The 18950-nt window shown below is 46.0% G+C and overlaps 1 protein-coding gene across 5 annotated transcripts in view; it reads right to left on the bottom strand.

The window, feature by feature from the left end:
* The window catches only part of LOC135387627 (uncharacterized), a 119426-nt gene that overhangs the window by 79483 nt on the left and 20993 nt on the right, over positions 1 to 18950 (bottom strand). The window contains exon 1 of one of the 5 annotated variants that reach the window (XM_064616733.1): positions 13776 to 13869. The exons of 3 other annotated variants lie outside the window; for them this stretch is intronic. The gene's annotated coding sequence lies outside the window, so the exon portion shown is untranslated. Of the gene's footprint in view, positions 1 to 2439; positions 2608 to 13775; positions 13870 to 18950 lie in introns of those variants that run through there. One more of the 5 variants, XM_064616734.1, reaches the window with a different exon arrangement.

Genomic DNA, 18950 nt, shown 5'->3' with positions numbered 1-18950 from the left:
AGTGCATTCCCAAGCAGCACAATATACTGAAAGTCGAGTGCAATAGGGGTGGACGATATATGTCTTAGCAATGTTCTTTAGTTTCACGAGTCTGTTCAAGGCCTTACACCTACCCGTCCACCCCTATTGCACTCGACTTTCAGTACATTTTGCTGCTTGGGTTCTATACGTGCAACGATTTTGATAGGAGGGGTAGTCAACTTTCTTATCTCTTCGGACCGTTTGATTAAGCAACTTTTTATATTCGTGGCATTTTCTTTCATTTCGAACGCCGCGTCCTCGGTCACGTGATGGAGCGGCTCTGCTGACAGGAAGGAAGATCGTTAGATAATTTCTTCAGTTGAATGTCCTCATGTTCTTTTTCAGACATTCTGCACCAGCAAGTATATTTTGGGATTCATCTTGGTTGTCTTCGCTGGCGGTACCAATGCTCTGAGCCATAGCGCTCGGAAACAACTGCCGAAGCTGTTGCCAGAGCGCTCCGTTTTGACCAGACGAAGATAGAGCGCTCTAGAGCGATTGATGGATGCCAGTCGAAGATGGCCAACTTTGTATTCTTTAGTTGCATCCTAGGTTTGTGGCTATCTTATCCCAGTGCGTGTCTTGTGTCTGTGTTTTCTTTGCTTTTATCGCTTTTACCCACCACTGGGGTTCTTGTATCTTCTCTCTTATTTGTAGTTCTACTGCTTCGGCTTTGGTTCCCGAAGACGAAAAGAATCCGCCACAGAAATATACAGTGTCGTCTCAAATATCAGAATACAAAAGAAAAAAAAACGAAACTGGTGACGACAATATCGACGCCATTCAATCTACAGTGAATCTATCAATCTATACACTACATCTATGAATCTATACACTGAACACGTACAGCTGCATAAGAAACTCCATTCACCCTTTCTATACGGTCGACATCATCGCACGTTGTCGACGCTCTTCGAGTAGCTGAAAACGAACTCCCCTCTAAGTTTCCGTCGCAGTTTTGTTAATGTTAATGTTAATTGGCGCAATCGATACACTGAAGGCATAAAAGGCCCCATGGTGGAAGCATATTTTCTCTTTAAACGACTGGGGTGGAAGAAGGGGAAAATTGTTGCGAACAGAAATAAAAGGGTTCTGCGCGTTCATCTTCGGTGTATGTTTAACCGAATAAGAAAGATTTACTTTTGTTAAAGGGAATAGCATGACCCAGTGCAACACTGTGCATTACTTGCTGTATCAAAACTCACAGCTTTGGAAATTGCATCAAAGACGTTCCCTCTTCTAACGGAAGATATCAAAGGTGGGATTGCCACGGGCCTAACATAACAAGCACTTTAAAAGTCCGTGTGTTCTAGCACTAGCACTAACGACTCCATTATTATTTCCACAGTAATTAAAGCGGCGACGAAGTAACTGTCGTAGTGGCTGTCAGTTTCCCAGCCGAGGACGGTAGCAATGTGTGAAAGGTAAACATTGCTTCCAGCAAACAGTGTGTCGGAGATTTCCGGCGCACGTCAGAAGAACCCCGGGTAGTCGAAATTACCCGCAGCCCTGTATACCCTGCGGCACGTCGCCACACTAGGCTGACTCACCTTACGCGTAAATCTACTCCAATTACTTATTATTTGGGTTTCAATTCCCGCTCGTGGAGTTTCCCGTGCGATGCCATCCTTTTGTTACTATTTTGCGACACATCGTGTCCAACTCTTACCGTCCAATCTAATACATTAGCTTCCTCTAGTAATCACAACAACTCCTCGATGTCGTGTCGTATAATTCGGTGTTTGAGCGTCATGCAGTCAACTCGCGTTTATAATGTAGACCAAAGACTCGGGGGAAAATAAGATAAAAATGAGAGAGAGAGAGAGAGAGAGAGAGAGAGAGAGAGAGAGAAATACTTATAGTAGAACATGCTAAGAACGGCATTGCCGGATCATCTTCCTCTCCCTCTATCTAACCATCAGAAGCACACATATTGTTTGAAACGTATATTGTAGAATTTCGTATTTAGAATTTCGGAATTTCCTCGGGCCATATTTCTTTTGAGAGAGTACAGGGTGTTCAAAATTAAGCTTTCACGACCGCTACGCAAACACAGCGATGACAGGAAACCGGATGATACCTTTACGCTACCTGTGTAAGAAAGAGGTGCTGCTAATTATGGAGCACCTGTTACTTACTCAAGGAACAGAAAAATGGCACCAGTTTTCTTTTGTTCGCCTATTTATAAAGTGCTAGTGAAAGCTTAACTTTGAACACCCTGTATGCCACAGGGTTCTGCGCCGGAGATGCCGTTCTCAGGCTGAACACGACTCCATATCCCGCCGATATTGATGTCATAAAAAGCTAGACCGAGAGCACAGCGATGTCACCGCGTCCCGCGGCGGGACAAAAATGAAATCACATTTTTTTTTTTTCGTTCTCGGCGCAAAAGATTTGCGTGCGAAACCGTCGACTTACATTTCCTTTCCACAGCACACGGCAGCGGGTGAAAACAGACGTACTATTTTGGAGATGCCACACTTTCTCGAAGGAGTAGCACGGCAGTTACGTGCGGAACACGGTAATATACGTTTCAAAAGCCACCCAACTCCACAACGCCATCACTGGAGCGTCAGACGACGGGCGGATACTGTGAAACACGACGGCGAATTCTGGTCAACATAGACCATCACCTCCTCCCCCTATCCTTCCTTCCCTTGCTCAATGCTTTCACTTGCGTTTATTTCTTTGTTTTTTTTTTTCACTCGCCTTTTTTTTTACGAGCCGTGTAGCATGAATACACGTTTGTCATGATGGTCGTGCATTTATTCCACGGATGCTCGCCTGCTCGTAGGCAACGAGAGAGGGAGAGAGAGAAAAAAAAAGATGTACAGGCCGGGGTTACAGGATGGTGGATGCTATCAACGATTATTCACCACGAAGTGTCGTCGTGGGAGAGAGTGCGTCAAGGAAATCCTTCCTCGTATGAATACGTGTTTGGAGTTCTCGGTCGTACTGACTCGTGCATAAAGTGTGGCCGATCCCTTGTCTGGTGAACGTCGAACTTGTCTGTGTCGTTCACTTTTCCGCAATTTTCGATGTTTCCCGGGTACTCGGAACTATTTTGCGAATGTTACTTTGTTAATGTTTTTTTTAAATCTGAAGCTCTTTTATACCCCTGTCACACGGGCATTTTGGATCCTGCTCGACCGAACCTGCTTGAACCCAATGCAGATCGGATGGTGCTACACGGCCGCTTCCAAGCAGGATCGAACTTTGATCCTGCTTGACTCAAGACAGGTCCCATAACAGGATTGAGAATTGTCCCCGGTGAGACCCCGGTGAATTGAGACCCCGGTGAACTGTCATAACTTAAGACGGACATGCGCGCGATATATCGCTGTTATATAGGAAACGCGAAATTAATGAGTTCCGTTTATTCATTTGCACAGGTCAACCATTCAATGCGCATTGAAAGTGGCAGTGTAGCAGCGTCAAAACTCGAGCGTGCTCGGGAAGTTCGATGCAGATCGGATTCGAGAAGGATCGAAATGCCCGTGTGACAGGGGTATTAGAGTAGACGAAACAAGAACGAACAAAATGAATTCAACGCAGAAGAGAACCACGCACAGCTGTCACGTTAAGTGATTTTAATCTTACATGCTCGGGAAATATATTCACGTAAGTGTGGACGTTTGAGTGCAAAAAACAAAAAAAGCATATATGATGTAAGTTAGAGCAGCATCAAATCAACGACAGCGACATAGCTTTTTATGTGCCCGTGGCGTCTCCTTCGAAGTGAAACCACACGCGCACCGGTATTAGACCCTCTTTGTCAAAATCAATGTGCTTAAGGTTGGCGGTGGCTCCATTTGCCATCCCTTCGGAATCCATCGAGGTTGCAAGTGATCAACGAGAAACGAGATAACCAGCTGTCGCTGTAAAATATCTCGTCATCTCGTCATATAGGTTATCTCGTTTCTTCGCTTCATCTCGCTGGGTTCACGGAGATGCGACGTACTATAGGGCAAGATCTTCACGAAATTGAGTCTTTAACAGCTGTCCCTCTAATATATTAGCCTTCTTCACATTCTCCATTTTATTGTCATTACAAACCACTCATTAGCCTTTTCTCTCTCTCTCTTATATTCTGGCTAATCATGGACGGACCACTAACGAAAGAGAACGAACGCTTTGAAAAACCCGTGCATACTTGGGCATGTATACATTGGCACCTCAGCTTACTTCAATACGCAGGTGTCAATAAAATTTTGGCATACTATACATTAGAGATCTTGTCGACAGAAATATGATATCGGGCCGATAATAAATATAAAAAGGCGTTGTAGCATATCCTTTGCTCGTCGTAAACTGAACATTCATCATCATTCATCACCTTCTCCCCCTCAAGCAGTGGGAAAGGGTGCCGCCTCAGCTGCGAAACATCCCACTGCATCATCACTACTTATTTGTCGTTGTTTATCGTAAACTGCCTGCGTTTCTGCCTCTGTTGGACATGTACACTAAAGAAGTACTAGTATACTTGGAACAGAAAGAACAAGGAACGAATCACCTTAATGGTGTGTGCACAAACGCTTGCTCATCGTCGGCAAAACAAGCAATCCTCGCTGTTTTGTGGGGTTTAAGACCTTCGCTGTTGTCTTCACAGCCAGCAAAAAGGCAGCGATTCGACCTTTCTTTTTTGTCAAACTGGGATAGCGATATCCGCGTTCGCGACTGGGTTGGGTTTAACATCGCAAACGATATTAATAGAGACGCGGATTAAGAAAGGAAGCGCATGAAACAGTTTACTTTCGGCTCCGAGATGTTTTGATGTTCGCCTGTAGATACATATTCTGCAAAGAATAAGCATCATATTTCCGACATTATATTCCACCGTGAACGTATGTCAAGGCCTAGCGAGCGATGACGCATCAAGCCCTTATTTAGAAACCTTTAGTTGGAACTCCGCTTTATTCGAACAAATCTTTCTCGAGTTCGAGCTAACGGGATTGCGCTTGGCTAGCACGATGTGACATTCATCCAATGACGTCTGTGCTTGATGGAGTCATGGAAACGATCCACCGTAAGCCGCACACGCAGCCGCTCGTAGCTCTGGCGATTCGAGACTTTATGTAGTACTCAAAGTGTCATATATGAAGGAAGACCAAGCCACGTTGCGTCTAAATAGCGCTGGAGAGGCTAACGGAGTAACGTCGAAGGAAGCCGTGATGATGAGCGACGCTCGATCACCTGAAGGTGCTCAGACCGTACGGCCAAGCCTTAGAACTCACTACATTGTATCTAACATGCGGAAGACGACGCATCGAAAGCAACTTGTACTATCGTTGGGCTACCCAGGCGTATAAGAGCGTGTTTTACCTTACGTGGTAAAAAATCGTATTACTTGTCTGAACATTATGGGGTCAACGCTATTTAACTCGGGGAATATTTTGCCACTACTTCCGTACACTTTGTCCATATTTTTTTTTTACAGAAACAGATAGCGCACGTGGGATTTACCCCATTGGAATGCAAAATACATTCCCTACTTTGGTAAGAGCCTAAACAAAATTTTGAAAACCGTCACTTCGACGCGCGGAAATTGTTGGCCGAGCTCCTTTCTACGTCAAGTTAATGCAAGACGCCGCGGAAGAAGAACGGTCCTTCCTGTTTCCTTTTCGCTCTTATTTCAAATAACTTTGCGTTGCAACCATGCTGCGCCGTTAACAGCAGAAAGGGGGAAAGAAAAAATTTAAAGGCAGGTACAATGACCTCCTCGTATCGCTTCTTTCGGAGATTGAGCGCGGCCGGCAATATGCGTGTCCCGAAACGAAGGTTTTCGCTTTTTTTTTTTTTCAGCTATTCCTATTGTAGTACTGAATGTATATTTCCCTGTAGAATGGAGTAAATCCAACATGCTCCTTTCCTTTTCTTTTTTTTTCTTTTTTTCTTAATAAACATATCCCCCCAGCATGCTCCCAGACTTGTGCCCGTTACCGAAAAAAAGGAACTAAATACCGTTACCCGTTACTTCAGAAAAAAGTAACTAAATACGTTACTCGTTACCAACATACAAAAGTAACGAGTTCTCGTTACTCACAGGTAACGAGTTACTTTTACGTTACCGCAGCATACTTTCAGTTAAAGGAGCCAACAAACATGCCGTCACTTGCCTTCAACTCTTTATTAATGAGGAATTGCACTTCAGAAGAAGCTGATAATCGAAATTTGTCGTCCGTCCTTCGTGTTCCGTGTCCCTCGGCCCGTTACCATGAATGTATATCAGTTTGCCTGGACCTTCTCCCTTGCTTCCGAAGTGGGGGTGATCGGAGATTACGAAAACACAAGAAAAAACACTGGTTTTCGTGCCACCGATCACCAACGGTTCCCAAAAACAGGCGAGGGGCTGCGTCGTAATTTAGAGCGCTCAGAAGCTTAGCAAAGACAAGAAAAGGCTAGATGTCGAAACTCGTTTTTTGTAGCCATAGCACAATTGGTGGCCATTCTTGGGAAAGAGTGATGGTCCGAAATTACGGAAACAAGAGAAAGGACAACAACACATCCAGTGAGGGACTGGTCACGCAGGTCAAATCTGCACGCATTGCGTCACACGGAGTGCCGAAATGTGCTCCCCCGTGCTCAAGAAAAGGAACGAGTAACGTCAGTAACGAGTTACCAATTTTTGTAACTGATTCCGTTACTATTACTATTTTTTTAAAAGTAACTGAGTCGTTACTTCGTTACCAAAAAAAGTAACCGTTACCAAGTAACGAGTTACTTTTAACGAGTTAGGCACAACTCTGCATGCTCCTTGTGTTTCTATAAAAAAAACAAAGAAAACAATGAAATGGTAACCAGCGCTAGAAAACGGGACGAGAGAAGTAGAAGACGCACAGACGCCGGACCTACAGACATGGGCCTAGGTAACCCAGTCACCTGTTTGGAAGTCCGTATACGGTACCATTCGCTGCTAGCGTGTCACTCTGAGAAAGGGATGCGCCGGAGCGTGTTACGAAACCATAGGGCGAAAGTAAATAGTACGTCTTACGAATTGAATAGGGAGGGTGAAACAGATGATACATCCTGAACTCCCTGCCATAGTAGTTTTATCCACTCTACAAAACGAACATAGAGCTAATGATACAGCACGTCTTCGGTGCTTCTCGAAGACGACACTAATGGAACCTCCCTGTAATCTTTTGAATGCCTCCTTTTTTTCTGCATTTTGGGTGCATCACGACTGCACTGCGGAGATAGGAAGAAATGTTATTTGGTCTGCGTACAAAAGAGATACAGGTAATACCGCATGTTGCCGCCTCCGCTCCTGTGCCTTAAAGACAAGTATCTGTGGTATTCATACTTCTGTCCGGATTTTGGAGCCGCCTTTTGAAGTGAGTTGTTTAGTCTAGCAGAACGAAAGTATTTGCCCAGTACGTGTGCTACCTCAACATGTACATGCGTGCACGCAAATGTACCATCCTGTGTTTCTGGTTCGTTGGCTAATTTTCAAAATCTTTACTATCGTCCGCCCGTTGGTGGTGGTAGCCAAGGTTGTGCTTAAGTCGGGGAGGTGTGGGTTCGAACCCTAACACCGGTTGTGCTGTCTGAGGTTTTCCCTGGGTTTTCCGGGAGACTTTCCAGACGAATGTCGGCACGATTCCCCTTGAAGTCGGTCCAGGACGCGTGCTAATCCCCTCTCTTCATCTGTTCACGTCTCATACTTGAAATGCAACTGGGCGTTGTGGGTCCCTCATCCACTTCAACGCCGCTCGTAGCTACAGTTGCGTCGTCGTGATAACTCGGAATTTAAAGACAATCTTTACTGTGTATGTAAAATCCCTCTCACAAATTTATTAAACAGGTAATGGGATGTCCCACGCAGCAAGCAGAATGTTGAAAAAACGATTGAGCTCTAGAAATATTTTTGTGACGCGTAAGTCATGCTCCTAAGGTAATGAATAAACGGGTGTACTTTGGGCGCAGCCGTCTGTCTCTTTCCTGACCACACGACCTACGCAAATACAGATGGGTAATGAACGAAGCACGCCGGGTCACGGGCACGGCGAAGGTCACTGCCGACACCGAATTAATCGACGAAATTGGACGCGGTATTTCTCCAGAACTGGTTGCGGAGGGTGACAACCTTGGTAGATTCTTCTTTCTCGTCAGCGCTGCTCGCGGTGTGTGCGAAAGCATGTGAAATATAGCGGGTGTTATTCGTTCGGTTTCCGGCCGATCGCATTAACCCTAAAGTCCCTTCCGAGCACAACAATTCACGATGAAGCGTGAGGAAGAAATGATGCGTTTGTATTCGTGTACAACGTCCTTCTTTCTGTGTTCCACGCTGTCACGTCCGCCCATTCAGCCTGGGACGGAGTATAGCAGCCAAGAATGGCGAGTATATACTTTGAGGCTGTTATGGAGAGGGACCAATCACTGGAAATCATGCTTGGTGGAACGCCCGTTACGAAATGGTCACAGTTGGCTCAAACGGTTGCGGACCGTCCTAGGTGTCCGGTACACAATGGACGACAATAGTATTATAACACAAAACTGACCGACTGGAATATTGCAGACGTCGAAAAAGTCAGACAGCCGCAGGCATCGCACCTCTTGATTACCGGTCACGTGTGCTAATCATGCTCTACACGGACCGACGTCTTGGAAAGCTTGCAAAGCACGGGCAGAACACGTGGACCATTTCCATGTACGCGTCGCTCCTGGCGGCGAGAGACGACATTACGAGAAAACGCAGAAGCAATGATGACAAATTAACACCACGTGGGTGTAGCTGGTATTTTTTGAGGATATAGCAGGATAACATTTGTTTTGGATGGTATAGACTGCTCCTGTGGAAGCACACAACACGTGATACACCAAAAAAAGAAAAACACGAAAACTTGTTAAGGCATATTCATAACACGCCATGTCTTCATGCCAACTATCATGGCGACGCTCGCACAATTCGACGCAACACATTACAGGCATTGCGAGGAGCGTCGAAGCGCATGCGCCACCACCGGCAAAGAGAAAGATCTTGGGGACAGAGAGCGTGGCACGTGAGTTCCTCGTCGGCATCCACACGGAATCGTCTTTCTTCATGCGCCCAACGGCGCGAATGCAAAGCTCCCGTTTCTTTCGGTGATGCTTTTACGGTGGGAAGCGGAAGAACCATACACCGACATCTATGCCTTTCATGTTTCAGCAGTTGACACATTACAGGCATTGCGAGGAAACGCTTCGCCAACTCGCATCACAGCCTACAGCATGTTTTCATGTCAACAAACATGGCAGCAGCAGCCGCCAGAAGTGGCTGGGCATGCGCATACGCGTACCCAGAAGTGGTCCAAAGAGCAATGTTTTCCAGCACTGTTGTTGCTCTGTGTTTTTCGTTTTCCCAGTGTGATAAGACCACGAACAAATGCAAGACATCTGCGAGCAGGTGTTTTTCATCGCGCGTTCTGCTGTTGTTCGCTAAGGCAGCGGTAGCGTAACTGGCTCCATATTTTCTTCTTCTCCCTTTCTGTGTCTCGCTAGAACAGAGCGCTCAATAACGAAATGATACATTTCGGGCGCTTGAACCTCTGTTGTCGAAGGGACTACTGTTGTTGTTTCTTTTTCATTTTCTTCTCCAAGCATATACGACTTCTTTGACTCGTAGTAGGATTTCCATTTCAAAAAGCCCGTCGTCTTTCCTTCTCTATCCCGGAAGAGTAGCTGCGCGCGCAATGCGCGAGCCTGGTTTCCTTGCGTGATCGGGCCGGGCTTGGATTCTAGTTTAAGAGTGACGGAAAAATGGCGGTCAATCTCTACTCTCGGATTCTGCAACTTGGTACAACCTCCGTGTGTTTGTCTAAATTTGGGCCGCGGCGACGTTGCGAAGGCTGATTTTCGACAGGTGGAAAAGGCAAAGTGACGATTCAGTGGATTTTACTTGTTCCCGAACTTAAATTATACTACAAATTACGCGACTCATGAACCAGACATGCCTCGCAAAGAAACAGAAAAATAAATCAATAGATTGCGGGGGTGTCTCGCGGGGCTATATGACGTTAGGGTAAATTGATTGGCGCACATATACTCTATACTTGTATACGAAAAGTATTTTACCCGACAAATTTCCGCTCAAAATTGTTTTTTATCAGATGTCCAGGAACAGATATTCCAAGTAGTTTTCTGCATCCCCATAAATATGGACTAAGCTTAAGCAAAAAGCTTAAAGCCCTAACAACACCTTTTCTTTTCGAAGGATGCCTAGTTTAATTCCTTCCGCGCTAGCACAACGAAGCAACTGCGACTATACGTTTTATTGATATGGAGAGAAGCGCTTAGTATGGGGCCCGACATCCAGGTGAAACTCAGAAGTATGGGGGCAAATCGAGAAACCTGAGACAGCGCAACTGGGTCCGAGCCTCCGAGCTTGGCCTTGAAACCTATACCTAAAGGCTTTACCTATACACATCCGACCGAGCAGTTTTCAAGGAAGAGATCCCCATCCTGTGAACCGAAATCATCAGGAGCTGTCCCCAGCTTATCTACAATTATGCAGAGCATATTGCCAACCATAATCCGATTTGCAGACACGCCGTTCTGTGATTGCATGCTGGACCTCGGTTGGGCACAAGGCTTACCTTCAAGATGCTTTCCCAAATATTTGAATCCGCGATGAAAAGGGCTTCGCTCAGCGTCAACGATTTAGCGACAGAGATTATTAACCCATTGTTCCGTACTTCCGGACGTGCGGGTCATTACGCCGATTAGGAACTTTCTAAGCGCAGCTTCATGAGCAGGTTATCATCGATATGCAAAAGGGTGCGCGGAGTCGGGAGTTTTAGTAGATGGAGTAGATGAGAAGATGCCAAGGCCCGCAAACATGATAATCCTGTAGCACTATTCATTTCAAGTCAACGTAATTTATCGCATCGTTTTCGTAGAGTATTGTCACAGCTGTTTACTGGTGTCGTTCCTTGGGCAGTCCAGGCTTTCGTGAAGAGGCTAGAGTTTTACTATAGCTCACGTATCCTGCATGCACCTAAGGCAAGCATTTCAGTTCACCTTTTTCGCAACTGCTTATGTGCGCAACTGTACAACTGCGCCGATGACCTAGGGTGCGCCGGACAAGGTTATCTCCGTATTCAGTAGATGGCGCTAGACGTGGATGACTGGAGCGGTGAGACCGCACGAACACGTCAGGCCCACGGCAAGAGTCGTTTTTCCGGAGAGCCGCTAGAATACGACGCGGTACTAGCGGGAAGCGATGGGTTATGTCACGTAGCCCAAAGGGGTATATAGTTTCTAAGCGTTCCATTAACCTGGAAAAATGTTCAAACTATTCTAGTCGACAGCGTCTGCGCAGTAGTTACAAAATGCGCAAGTAAATATTATCTGAAAAAAGTGCGTCGAGCGCGATTTCTCCAACATGGACAGACTTCCAACTTCTCACAACAATGGCATCGACACAATCGTAATATAGGCCACCATACTTGCGTTGCTGAGTTCTTAATGACTTTTTATGGTCTAGGACTAGACTATAATTCGTGAGAAGCGTGCTAGTTGTACATCTTTTCAGAAGCCGCACTATTTCTTTAACTCCGCAGCGGCGGACCGTCCTGCGGTAAAAAGGCATCGCACGTTGTGCAAGTAGCACTACATCGCTTGAGTGTGGTACTCCTCTACAAGGCACGGCTAATCTCCTGAGAGGATAGGACTGGCTGGTGGCGCAAAATATCATTCGGTGCCGGAAAGTATACGGATGATGATGATGATGATAACGATGATGATGATGGTGGTGGTGGTGGTGGTGGTAGAAGAAAAATATAGGGGGAAATAGGGGAGAAAAATAAAACGTCTATACGGACGAGAGCTCTGCTAAAGAAGGTGATGAGTGAGCATACCCGTAGGGTTCTTAGTTTTCGGGTGAAACCCAATTTTTCACGACAGTTCGCCCCCGAATAAGTTTCCAAGTATTCGGGTAAAACCCGATATCTGCCCGAAATCTTTACGGTCCTTCAACTTGTCGTTCTAGGTAAACTGTCCGAAAGGTGAATCATAATATCAACAAAGACAGGTATTTGGGACAACCTATGTTGGGTACCTCTGTTGGGTATGTATGGGTTCCTCCATTTACGATCCCCTCCTGGAGGAGGAGGAGGAGTGTCGTTGGGAGGAACCCGAGAGGTCTGCCTGCCTGATTAGGCGGCATGTTTCTCGGGAAGGGAAAGGTGGTGGAGAGGAAAGGGTGAAGTGGAAGACCGAGCGGAATCCGCTCGGGGGGAGGATAGCTGCGTCCATGGGCCGACTTCAGGGGAACTGTGCCGGCATACGCCTATTACACATCTGAGGGAAACCCAGGAAAAACCCCAGACGGCACAGCCGGCCCGCGGATTCGAACCGCGGACCTCCCAGTCTCCAAGCGCACGCGTTACCGCTGCGCCACCGGAGCTGGTATCCCCTCCTGCAGGACTTAAAGACGAGCTTCTGTGGAGCTCGTGGTGCAAGTGTTTGAATACCGCGGTCATTCACGGCCACAGTTCAGAGCGGAAATATAAAGATTCTTGTTTCTCGTCCCAGTGTTACAGCCGTGACTTGTATCATATGCCTTTCGTTTCACCCGAAAATTCCCCGGTAACATATCAAACAGAGATCGTAGCGCACGATTTCTCCCCGAATTCTCGTGCGTAAATAGCACCCGATTTTTTCCTCCCGAATTGGAAAAATCACAAAACCCGAAAACGAAGAACCCTAATTGCATACGGAGTTGTGATAAGACGTCATCGTGTAACGTAACAGCAGGGGCCTCAAACTCAAATCTAATCGCGGGCCGCATCGATCTCAGAGCGCATCCTGGAAGGCCAGTAGTATACGATACTGTCGAGACGATCTATAGATCACCCTCCGCGACGACGACGACGACGACTCGTTATCTAACCCCGCTCGCCCACACAATTCCCAATTCAAAGAACACATAGATGTACATCTTAGAAAAAAAAATTGTTACTGCCATTTTGAAGTATCAATTATTCTTCGTCTGCCGGCGATTGCGTGAGCTGACGTATTGATCCTGCGTACCATCTATTTCCCTCCCACACCAGTGCGCCGACATGCAAAGAATACATAGAGGTACACTTGAAAACATTTTTGTCAAATAACTAATTATTTAATCTACAAGAAGGTAAAATAATACACAGTCCAGCTTGATGAAACGTCGTCAAGAAAAATATCGAAAGAATGAAGCACGAAGTCAGTAACTATTTAGTACGTGAGCTTTCGGGCAGAGTCTGCCCTTCTTCAGACAAAATAAGCAGTTAAAACATTGCTTATATAAGGAGTGGGATCGGTGAGAGAAAGAATCAAAGAACAAGAGAAAAGCAACGCAAGAATGAAATCACAAAGAACATAACAGAAGGCTTGCGTTGCTTCTCTCTTGTTCTTTGATTCTTTCTCTCATCGATCCCACACCTTATATAAGCAATGTTTTAACTGCTTATTTTGTCTGAAGAAGGGCAAACTCTGCCCGAAAGCTCACGTATTAAATAGTTACTCTGACTTAGTGCTTCATTCTTTCGATATTATTTTTCTTGACGATATTTAATCTATATACACATCAACTTCAAAGAATACACTGTTGTTTATCCGAATTTCTTTTATTCTGTATCCTATGTACGGTCCCCTGTATATAGTCTATGTATATATTATTTTCCAATACATGTGCAACTTAACCTGTATCTATTTTCTTTCACTCTCATATACCGTAGTGCGCTTCTGTGCGGGACATTACTTATAACTTTATAAGTTGTAGAAGTCTCACTTACGTCCAGTTCAGGGGGCCATCAGAATCAATTCCAGACTTTGGTGATGACGAAGTTTAGAAAGAAGACAGACACACTTTCAGCCTTCTATTATCGAGAAAATGGCAAAGGGAAGGGAAAAAACACGTAAGATCGCAGCGCCCTCCAGCAAGCCTGAGATAACACCGCGCCTTATTAGCCATACCGTTCGCGCTTATCGATGATTTCTTTTCTTTCTTTTTTTTTTTTTTTTTGTAGAGAGCATTGCGGTACCCAAGCAGCACAATGTACTGAAAGTCAAGTGCAATCGGGGTGGACGGTATGTGTCTTACCAGTGTTCTTTTGTTTCAGGAGTCTGTTCAAGGTCTTCCACCTACCCGTCCACCCCTATTGCACTCGACTTTCAGTACATTGTGCCGCTAGGGTAGGTGTGCTAACACACATCTTTCCCAACCCATCTATCTGATATGACTCAACCACCTGCATGAGATGGCGATATGCTGACTTGATCAAAATCTCTGTCGACCCAGACAATGGCTAATAACCGCAAACCCCAACGTGCACGGCCAGCTTCGAATCTTGCTCAAGGTTCGCTATACTTAATTTGTTCTTATGTTCCCGGAGGCGCTCATTTATACACTGGCCCGTCTCCCCTACGTAAGATCTCCCACAGGGGAGGGACCGCGTATACAACACCCATCCGGCAGGGCATATGCTTGTCCCTGTGATCCACCCGTCAACTGCTCTCGCGGAAGCAACCACCAACACGGGCCGGCAATGTGGCCAACCTACCTGTCACGCTAAAGACAACATTAATTTCGTGTTTTGCTCCTCCATTTTTTTAGTCTGCTTGAATTGCCGTGAACATAGGGGATGCCTACAATTGAATTCAGAGAGTCGACCACCTCCCGGTGTTCGCACTTCCTCAACATTCTTCTGAGTTCACCTCTCATGAAATCGTCGGGGTACCCGGCTATTTTGCAAACCTACTAATTGCCCACGAAAACAAGAATCAATCCGATGCTGGCTCGAACGCTCCAAAGCGCTTTTAAACAAAAAAGCCACAACACCCGCTTGGACAGTTTTTGAATGTGAAGAGAAGGGCAAATGAATGAAGGGCAAAATGAATCGAGAAGAGAAGGGCAAGATGGCTTTCTTAACCTGTGTCCGTAGTAGAACGCAACAACAATAGTTGGGCTAGTTGGTAATACTGATGCATCTTAAGGCGCAACATGGCGCGAGTGTGTGTCTCCCTCTTGTCCGTGTGTGTTGCGCCTTAAGATGCGTCCGTAGTAGAAGCAAGGATGGGACGTGTCCTGGGGACCCACTAGAATTCTAATGTCCTCCACAGGTCTCTCGGAAGTGAAGGAGAGGTAAAACGGGTTACTGGCGAAGATGTTGACCACATAGCCCCAATCTATGTCTGTCCCACCAATCAGCAAGTAATCATCGACAAACTTGGCCTCACGCAACTTTCCCCCAATCCAGTCATCCACACGAGCCAAACAGATGTTACTGAAAACGGGAGAAACCAAAGAATCAATCTTGTTTCTTGGTCGTCACCTCTTCAGTTATGTACCAACCCTTTTGCCGCTTATTCAGACTGTCACTTGACTTTCATGTTTCTCTCAAAGACTCATGTAGCTAGCCCCCATCGTATACTAGACATTCTCCACCAAGTTCAGCGTCTACATGATGAAGATCATCATATATTCCTGCAGTGGATTCCTGGCCACTGCGGCTTAAGAGGCAATGAGGAGGCTGACCATGAGTCTCCGACAGCCGGTGTGCTGTCGTGGATGACAGAAGCACCCTACTAACTGCATGGTTTCAATCCTTGGCCCTGCAGCAATGGCGCCGGGACGTCACGGCTCAATCTCTCATGTATTCGGTTGACCCAAATTTGTCGTTTTCTTCCCCTGCCCGTTTATTACGCCATTTTACCTGCCTCCTGCGTAGACTCCGCCTGAATGTGGCTTTCACCCCACAATTCAAGTGCATGGTCAGATGTTGTGACACAGGCCTCTGTTCCATCTGCGGTGTCGTGGCGAACACCCAGCACATCCTTATGGAATGTGCACTCTACTGCCCGCAAAGGCGGATACTGTATGATGAGTCTGCCCGCATCAGCAAGAGACCGCTCAATTTAGCTGCACTCATTGGCCCCTGTGAAGATCCTGTGCTCCATCGTCCCCAAGCAGCACAATGTACTGAAAGTCGAGTGCAATAGGGAAGGACGGGTAAGTGGAGGACCTTGAACAGACTCGTGAAACCAAAGAACATTGATAAGACACATACCGCCCACCCCTATTGCACTCGACTTTCAGTACATTGTGCTGCTTGGGGTCGGGTTCTTGACCTGTTCATGGACTTCCTGTCGTCCACTGAATTGCTCCAGACGCCTTTAATTCTTTCTTGTATTTCCATCATCTTTATACAACGTTCCACGTACAATGAGCTAGGGTATCGCACCACTGCGGTGAAACACCCCACCTCATCGTCATCTATTGATGTTGTTTTGTTGCAGTGTCAGTGAGGGTTCCGAAAAGACACTTTCCTACATGGTCGAAATAACGCTGTTGTCACCCCGGTACAAGCTGCTACGTTGTGAACAAGCTGCTTATGCAGCTTTTTCCTGTACCTCCATTTTCCTCGGATATAACTAACTAAATAAAATAAATAAATCTGTATTTGTATGCTGTTAGCTCGGTTCTGTGGAAAGAATTTTCGGCAACGTACCAGACAGCTGTAGCATGTTCAGCAGAAGTGCTTAACGTACCATATAAGCAGATTGATGCCACGCAAAGAAAAGCAGTTGCACAGTTTAGCCCAAGCAGGCCCACGCCACAAACAGAAATATAAATCAAGTAGACAATCACTAATGTGTATAATGCACGAGCCGATAGGGAGCGGCTGAGTTCCTTCACTACAGATAAAGGCTATACATCTTTTTTTTTTTTTTTTTCATTGCAAGGAAGAAACCTGAGGGAAAATGCGCAAGAGAATCGATTGACAACAGAGCCTTAATTGCATCCATCATCGCGTACAGGAGACATTGGCTGAGAGCAATAATACCTGGAGACAGAGATCATCTCATTACCCGTCGACCACTTCGTTCTCTGGGTCCTAACGACACCCAGCGCATTCTCGTGGAACCCATTTGGAACAAAGGACAAATAGGACGCGATAATCGGGAAACACTTCCGTGGCGCTTCTTCGTCATCTGCCTTCGGTTAGAGAGAAGGACTGGGAGAATTTCTGTTTACTTTGGCCTTTTCTTTCCCCCTTCAGATCCACAGAAGAGGTCGCTTCATCCATAGCTGTCACGTGCTGATTGAGATGGACGGCAGCCTTCAATAATGGCTGGGCACGATTCTTTATCGGTTATTTGCTGCGTCGACTGGCGTGCGATGTTGTTCTCCGAAATGCTATCAGGTTGTCGTAATTTGTAGTCGCTACTCACAGCCACCGTTAGTGACTACTTGTATTGTGGCGGATTCAAGATCGGGTAAACTGGTCGCTCGAATTACGTACACTCGCGGTAGGGTTCAGTATAGGCAGCTTTTTTTTTTTCTTAGAGCAATACCTTGGATTTAAGCTGGCTAATAAAGTATGTGCACGTGTTGGACAAGTTGTGGTCGTGTTTCAAACGTGACGATCGCTTTCAATAACGGTCGCGAGATTCAGCTCCTCGTAGAACGCTTTCATGGACGGGGGACACACGTACTGGCAGAACATTCGTGCCTGCGTAAATTCGTAATCCTTATTTAAAACGACTTCCGTCTCAGAAGAAAAAAGGGTACTGTCGATATATCTCAGGTATAACTATGCATATACGTTATGCAAAGAAGGTTGCAAAGGTTGCTAGGTAAATGTACTATAGCAGTTTCACAGCTCCAATAAGTGTGCCACAAACGTTAAAAATATATAAATATTATTAATACATATCGACACACATTAATTAGTCGCCTCGTTATCACGCTTTGTACCAACATGGCCATTTACTCTAGAACGGACACAGATGGCTTCGTAATTTTGAAGCTGCGACCAGCAACTCTGCAACTACGCTGCATTATAGCCCCATTCATTAAAATGCTGCTGTACTACGAGGACAGTTCTTTGAAAGTACTGCTATAGTGACACATTATTATATAACAAATGTAGCAGAGGCTGTGCAGCAGATTGTGGAGACACAGTGGATGTGCAACAGATGTGCAAACTTGAGACATCACGCTGGTGTTGTGGTCATGGTCTGTTACACCCTTTTGGAATCGAGAGATCTATCCAAGCGATAAAGAGCTTAGTTATCACCCAGTTTTATTTTTATTTTTCGGAGAGCGCTTCGTGCTATTAGAGCAGCGCGGTCATGAACTCCCGGTGCAGCCGCGACGACATCGCCCCCTATCTAATGCACAAAAGAAATACCGCGCATACTGGGCCACGATCGAGAGGCAAAATACTACCGCCGAGGTCCACAGCAGTGGAGCCCAACTGGCTCCACGAATCGCCTGCCATCGAATAAGAAAGAACGCACATCCACTCGCCTCAGTAGAATATAAAGTTTTGTATAAAGCTAGTGGAGAAAAATCTCTGGCTGATTGCAACTGTTCCTTGCAACGCTCTGACGCAAAACTGCTTGGTTCTTTTTGGGAAATTCCTCTTCGGGGATATTTATTCCTCTTTGTAACGCTCAATTAAGCTACCTGCCTATACCAGGAGTGGAATCCACCGGTAAGAATGGTATCGCGATCTACCTATAAGAGCAAAGGCGGGTCTGTCTAGAATTTTTCTGAGGGGGTCCTGCCTTTTTGACAGCATGCTGTGACACCAGTAAGGTCAATCGAAACTCTATGTGACGACTGAAGTTGAGGGGGTTCAGGACATCCAGACCTCCACCCCACCCCCACCCCCCTAAATCCACCCCTGCCTAAATGCAATTAAGTGCTCGAAGCGATGTTCCTAATAACGGGAGGTAGCGGTGCGCAAGGTATCCCACCGTTATTCTAAGAGAAATATCCTGGCATTTATACGGCTCAAAGTTGCCAGCCGAGAGAAAGGGTTGCCTTGGCAACGGGTACTGATTGCGTGAACAGCCTTTTCACTGTGGGTGCTTTCACAGCGCACTGGCCGATAATGGGATAAGTACAAGCACAGACTCCTCCGGGTTTTTACTGGAAACAAATTACGTGGATTAAGGCA

This window comes from Ornithodoros turicata, chromosome 3 (assembly GCF_037126465.1).
Source record: "Ornithodoros turicata isolate Travis chromosome 3, ASM3712646v1, whole genome shotgun sequence".
In the NCBI taxonomy this organism is placed as follows: Eukaryota; Metazoa; Arthropoda; class Arachnida; order Ixodida; family Argasidae; genus Ornithodoros; species Ornithodoros turicata.
Note: the sequence above shows the minus strand (reverse complement) of the source record. Positions and strands in the feature narration are given on the sequence as shown.